This window comes from Arachis hypogaea, chromosome 6 (genome assembly GCF_003086295.3).
Source record: "Arachis hypogaea cultivar Tifrunner chromosome 6, arahy.Tifrunner.gnm2.J5K5, whole genome shotgun sequence".
Lineage (NCBI taxonomy): Eukaryota > Viridiplantae > Streptophyta > Magnoliopsida > Fabales > Fabaceae > Arachis > Arachis hypogaea.
In genome coordinates this window covers 85992698-85998586 of record NC_092041.1, presented here as the reverse complement: position 1 = coordinate 85998586, position 5889 = coordinate 85992698, and the positions used below count along the sequence as shown (strand labels likewise).

General features: G+C 33.5%; 1 long non-coding RNA gene across 1 annotated transcript; it reads left to right on the top strand.

Annotated features, from left to right (window-relative positions):
- The first annotated feature begins 3054 nt into the window (after window positions 1–3054).
- LOC112696826 (uncharacterized) lies at window positions 3055–5257 on the top strand. Its single transcript, XR_003150940.3, has 3 exons — window positions 3055–3569; window positions 4402–4460; window positions 4613–5257. It is a non-coding gene; the product is annotated as an uncharacterized lncRNA (long non-coding RNA).
- The last annotated feature ends 632 nt before the right edge of the window (window positions 5258–5889 follow it).

Here is a 5889-nt window from a genome sequence, read left to right as displayed (position 1 = left end):
AATATTGCTTCTAGGGTCACAATTTGACTTTAACTACAAGATTAAGAATTTAAGGTTAAAAATTTAGGAGTTTAAAATTTATGGTTTATAATCTAGAATTTAGGTTTAAGGTTTAAGATTTATAGATTAAGATTTAAAAAGTATGATTTAACATTTAGAATATATGGTGTAAGATTTAACTAAATATTTATAAATGAATCTTTACCGTTAGACTATATGTGTTTAGTATTTAAAGTACTAATTTAAATATTTTTTTTGAAATAGTTGTTGAAACTTATTAAAAATACCGTTAGAATATAATTACTTAATAATAAAAATTTTACTTAGTAATATATACTTTGAAAAAGATATTAATTTATTTATATATGTTAATGTATATACATAATTTAATTTATTTATATATAAATAATTATATATATATTTATATACGAATATATAATTATATACACACATATTAAAATAAGTAGTTATTATTATATGTTTGGGAGTTAAGTTTAATTTTTTATGTGTGAATAAAAGAAATTAATTTATGAAAAAAATAGAGTCTAAATTTTATGTGAGTTTAGTGGAGTTATTTTGTTGAGTATATATAATCCTTTTGCAACCTTAATAATTTACAAAAACACACGCTCAAAATTTCATAGGACAAAAAAATATTGGGATCAATAGGTTAGTCCATAATCAAAATTTATTTTTACTTTCTCAAAATTGTTTAAACAAAAAATACAACTATAACTAGCCCCAATATCATTTTTAATAATTAATCATAATGAATACAATTAACCAGCTTACTCTATATACCACCATCATATGACATTGATGTCAACATAAAACATGTCAGTTACTATGAACAGAGTTTGTCTTTAATCCATGGTTCTGAAAACCGGATCGAACCGGCCGGTTCAACCGGATTAACTTGGAATCGATCTTATAGCCAGTTCGGGTAATACGTAAAACTGTTTTGCAAAAAACCAGTTTAAAAATTGGACGAACTGGTGGTTAACCAGTGAACCGGCTGAACTGGTCAGGTTTTTCAAAAAAGACCCGTTCTCTCAAAAAAAAAAAAGTAAAAACCCCACCCCCAAAACACCCGACCTTCTCCCTTCTGTCTCATTCTCACATTCCAACCGAAATTCCTAATTTTCCTAACCTATGAGAGAAACCACCATCGCCACCATCAGCCCCCAGCCATCGTCATGAAGCCCCGGTCACTAGCCACCGTCAGTCCCGCAGCCGCCGCCACTCTTGTGCTCACCGTCTCTGTGATCGTTGTCGTCGGCAGTGATAGAGGGTGTCGTCGTTGTCCTCGTCCTCGATCCTCTTCTCCTCTATGTCATGCAAATGGTTACTCAATCCTCTTCAAACGCATCCTCTCCTCCGTGAATCACTACCCAGAGCCTCGCTGTGAAATCACTGCTCGTGGCCTCGCCGTTGCAAAATGATCCTCTTCCGAGCTTACTCTGCCACCACTGTTCCTCCTTCGTCGTGTCTCCGGTTATAATTAAGCCACTGTTTCTTCAGTTTTAATTTCTAAGATTCTGGCTTCTGAATTGGGATTGTGTTCTGAGTTGGATTGCTGCACATGTGGTTTTGAATTTAGTTTGGAGATTAAGTTTGGATTGTTTTGGTTAGTTTTCTGTTTCTAGATTCTCTAGATTTGGATTTGGATTTTGAGTTTTCTAAGTTCTGTTGTTGAATAGATTGAAAGGTTTTTGTTAAAATTTTGCTGTAAAAATCCAAGATAACTGAATACTTCCTTTGGAGATAATAAGATATTTTTGGAGGACGGCTTATTCCATTTTTCTATCAATTTTCAATTTATTGATTGTTTGTTATACTCAAAATTCTAGGTATACTTCCTTTTTGCTATTCCGTGTGATTTTTGGGATTATTGTATTTCACTATGCTGTCTATCCATGTGTTTTGGGATGGCTGTAATTTTTTGCTGTTTTGGCTTTATATTTTTTCTTTGAATTGATGTTGATCATAGTATCTTGAATTTGTCAAATTTTCTTGACTCCATTTAGACATTGATGGAGCATACTTTGGGACAACATTTCCACACCTCTTCCTCATGACGTATGGACAACTGAAGCCACAAAAACCATCACAGAGCTATGTTCTAAGAGTTTTTGGGTTCAAACTTCACAAGCTATGATGAAACTGATGTTAGTTTTTCATGAATGTGAGTCCTATTTAACACTTCTTTGAGGTACTCCCTTGTAACATCCAGCGGATTATGACATTTTTTTGTTGCTGATGGATTGAAATTTTTAAATGTAAGTGTAAGTTTGTGATTCTAAATTTTGTGAGTTTTATTGTTGAATAGATTGAAAGGTTGTTGAAATTTGCTGTAATTGTGAATTTTTTTCGTTGCCGATGGATTGAAATTTTTAATTGTAAGTTTGTGATTCTAAACTTTTATTGCAATGACCAATTTTTAGTTGTCTGCCTCGGTTCTTCTTTTATAGAAGTTCCTCTCAAATAGTAGCCAATCGATACTCAGAGAGCAGAGATAAGATCTCTAACCAGCTTTGAGTGTTGGATTACCTTTTCATAGACATTGTCTAACTTGAAATAAACTTTAGACACAGATTATTAATTTAAACCAACAGTTTATTCTGTACTAAAATATTTTCTAAGTTAAAGGTTGAATTTTTTTGCTAATTATTTTGTTATAATTTAGAAGTTAGTTAAAAAAATTATATTTTATAGAATTTTAATAATAATATATGAATAAATTATTATGTCAAATTATAAATTTCTAAATTTTATTAATTAAGAAATTATTGAATTTGTATATTCAAAGTTGTATATTGAATTTTTAATAATTATGTTATATATTTAATAAAATCGGTTGAATTCTGGTTAAATTTCGATCAAACCATTGAACTAATGAATTAATCATCTTACCGATTTATTAACAGATTTATTGACAGATCCGGTTTTCACAACCTTTTAATCGCACTTTTTTTTATACACTTATTTCACAATCCTTTTAACAACACAAATATATAAATATAAAAAAAAATCTTTCTTTACACCATAAAACTCACCTAAATCGGTCCCGGTTATGAATTAAATATTTTTTTCTTAAATTTCTGATACGACGTGGTTCAGCAATCCTAAGCTCTACCTCCTCCTCCCTCAACGTCACTCTCTCACCGGCTCATTGCTCTCGCACCCAAGCTCTCTCCCTCTCTCGGCTCCGGTCTTTCTCACTGTCTCCGGTGTCGCACTCAACTCGTCGTCGCTCTCTCGGCTCAGGTCTCTTTCATGGTCTCCGGTCTCACACTCAGTCGCGCTCGCGCGCCTTCCCTGCCCTCGTCATTACCGGCGGCAGAAGCAGCAGGTCCCGGGACTGGTCGTCGTCGTTGCTCCCTGTCTCGTCACCGTCTCGCAGTTAGTCCTGCGCCTTCGTTGTGCTCGTCGTTGCCAGAGGCAGAAGCAGCAGGTCCGGGGCTTCCTTCTAGCCGTCAGCTTCCTCCTCGCCATCAGCTTCCTCGTCGCCGTCAACTTCCTCCCCGCCGTCAGCTTCTTCCGCGCAACCAGAAGCTGGTCCCAATTTGGTGAGTTCCAACAAATTTCCTTGTTCTTTCCTTTTCTGTTTTGTTACTGTCTTTGATTTTGGTGCGGAAAATATCACTGAACTAGTCTGATCTTTTTGTTGTTGAAAATAATCACCGACGTGAATTTGTTACTGATTATCACTGAACCCTAAATAATTTGTTGTTGAAAATATCACTAAGCTAGATTTTTTGTTGCTAGAAATCATCACTGAGATGAATATGGTACTGATTATAGAATTTTTATGGGATAGTTTTTTCATTTTTACGTATATAGAATTAAAAAAAAAAAAGAAAGAAAACGAGTCTGGCTGTGAATGCGTTATTGATATTGAATCTTATTTTCCAAAGCTCCATCCTATGTAAACAAATGAGAAGACAAATGGCGTTACATTGGGGGTTTTGAAATGGAAAAATGGGGTTTCCACCTGGTCCTGTTTCTCTGGTGTGGAACAACTAATTTGTCTATATGCACATTGATGATCATGCTAGGCGCTTCAATTGAACTTTTGGTTGGTGGAGTTAACTCAGATTTGATAATATGATATGCTATGGCACTGCAATGCAAGGCTTCTGGGAAGGATTACCAATCATGCTGTACTTTTAGCTGTTCTGATTTTATTAGTTCCACACCCTGCTTCCTTCCTTTTTCACCTTGTTTATGCAATTGGAACTTTGAAGCAATTGATTACTTAAACAGTATTCAGTAGGAAGAAGCATTTTTCTTTCCTGACTTGGGGTTGCTATTATTAACCTGCACGCCAATCTTAATAAAGTTTATTTCTTAACTAACACACACTCCCTCTCTTGTTCATTGCTCTCTCCCACTTGTAAGGCCATAATTTCAATCCAACAAACTCCTCTGTTGCACCAATGGCTTTCAATGATAATCAGGTGCGCCAATTTTAATTCTTTAGTGAAATTTCTTATGGTATTTCTTGTTGGATTATGCGAGTCTTTAAATATCAAAAAAAATATTTTGATTATTTACTCATTTTTCAATTCATCTTGATTCTTTATCTTTGTTTTCCCTCCTCTCTGGATAGGCCCAACAGCACGATGAGGAAGGTGTTCCAGAATACAGGCTCAGAGTAGCTGCACAACGTGGGTAATGAGCGACACTTGGCCTTTTGATAGTGTGCGATATTTTGAGCAATGTCAGTCAATCCACCATGTGTACGGTCAAGGAAGAATTAAGTCTAGGGAAATATAAGGAGGTACTCAGTAATCTTCTATGCTCTGTCCTGAAGTTTATAAATCAACATGTGAACATGTCCAAGCTCAATTCCCTGATTGGATTCTTCATATTCTTCTGGATTATATTGACTGTTGCTGTGATGCTTGTTGTGGGTGCGAAATTCAATAGCACCCATGCTGTTTTAACCCTCATCTGGTTTATTCTGATTCTCCAAGGACCATTTGGTGTAATCTTTAGGATCAACCTTGTACTAGGATTATTAGTGACATGGACGTCCCCCAAAAAAAAGCAACAAATGGGAGGAAAAAGCTGTAGCCAGAGAAAGAATCCAGGAGTTACCTTGAGCTGTATCTGCTAAATAAATGTGTCTTGTGTCTGCATCTTTGTAATTACTAATTATTTGTTACTTGTTATGTGTCTGCGTCTTTGTAATTATTTGTTACTTGTTATTGCCTAAAAATTGAATGCCAAACTTCATTTTATCTCTTCAAAATATACCGTGTCTTACACTTGAGAGAGATTAAAAAATTAGACTTCTTTATTAATCGATATATTGCAAAAGAACTCTTAGCTTGTAAGTATCTTTGAGAGCTTCTAAATGTGAGGACCATAGCTTTGTCCTATATATATATTTTGTCATGATGCCTTATATTTTGTTCCATATCAATGTAAAATTTGTTAATTAGAGAATGGAATTAAAAGATACGTGGAGAATGCTCTCAAGTAAAAGAATTATATACATGATGACTTGAAAAATTATGATAATGAAAATTTAAGTTGAAATAAAGAAAGTTTTACCACTTATAGCTAGCATAAAAAGGTTTAGGATAAATTACATTGAGTTTTTCCTCGTGAGATTTGGGGACGTTATACATACATCACTACAATAAAAATTATTTTTAGTAGTAATAACATTATATATTTTATTTAACTAATATTTTTATAGTAATTATATAATTTTTGTGGCTATTGATTTTTTTACTGACAATTGTATAATTAATGCTAAAATTTTTTAGCGATAAACATAAAAATAAGGTAGTTAATGTCCAATTGTCAATAAATATATTATCGATTATTTTTTATTGTTGTTAAAAATAAAATAAATAATCGTTAAAAGTAATTTTT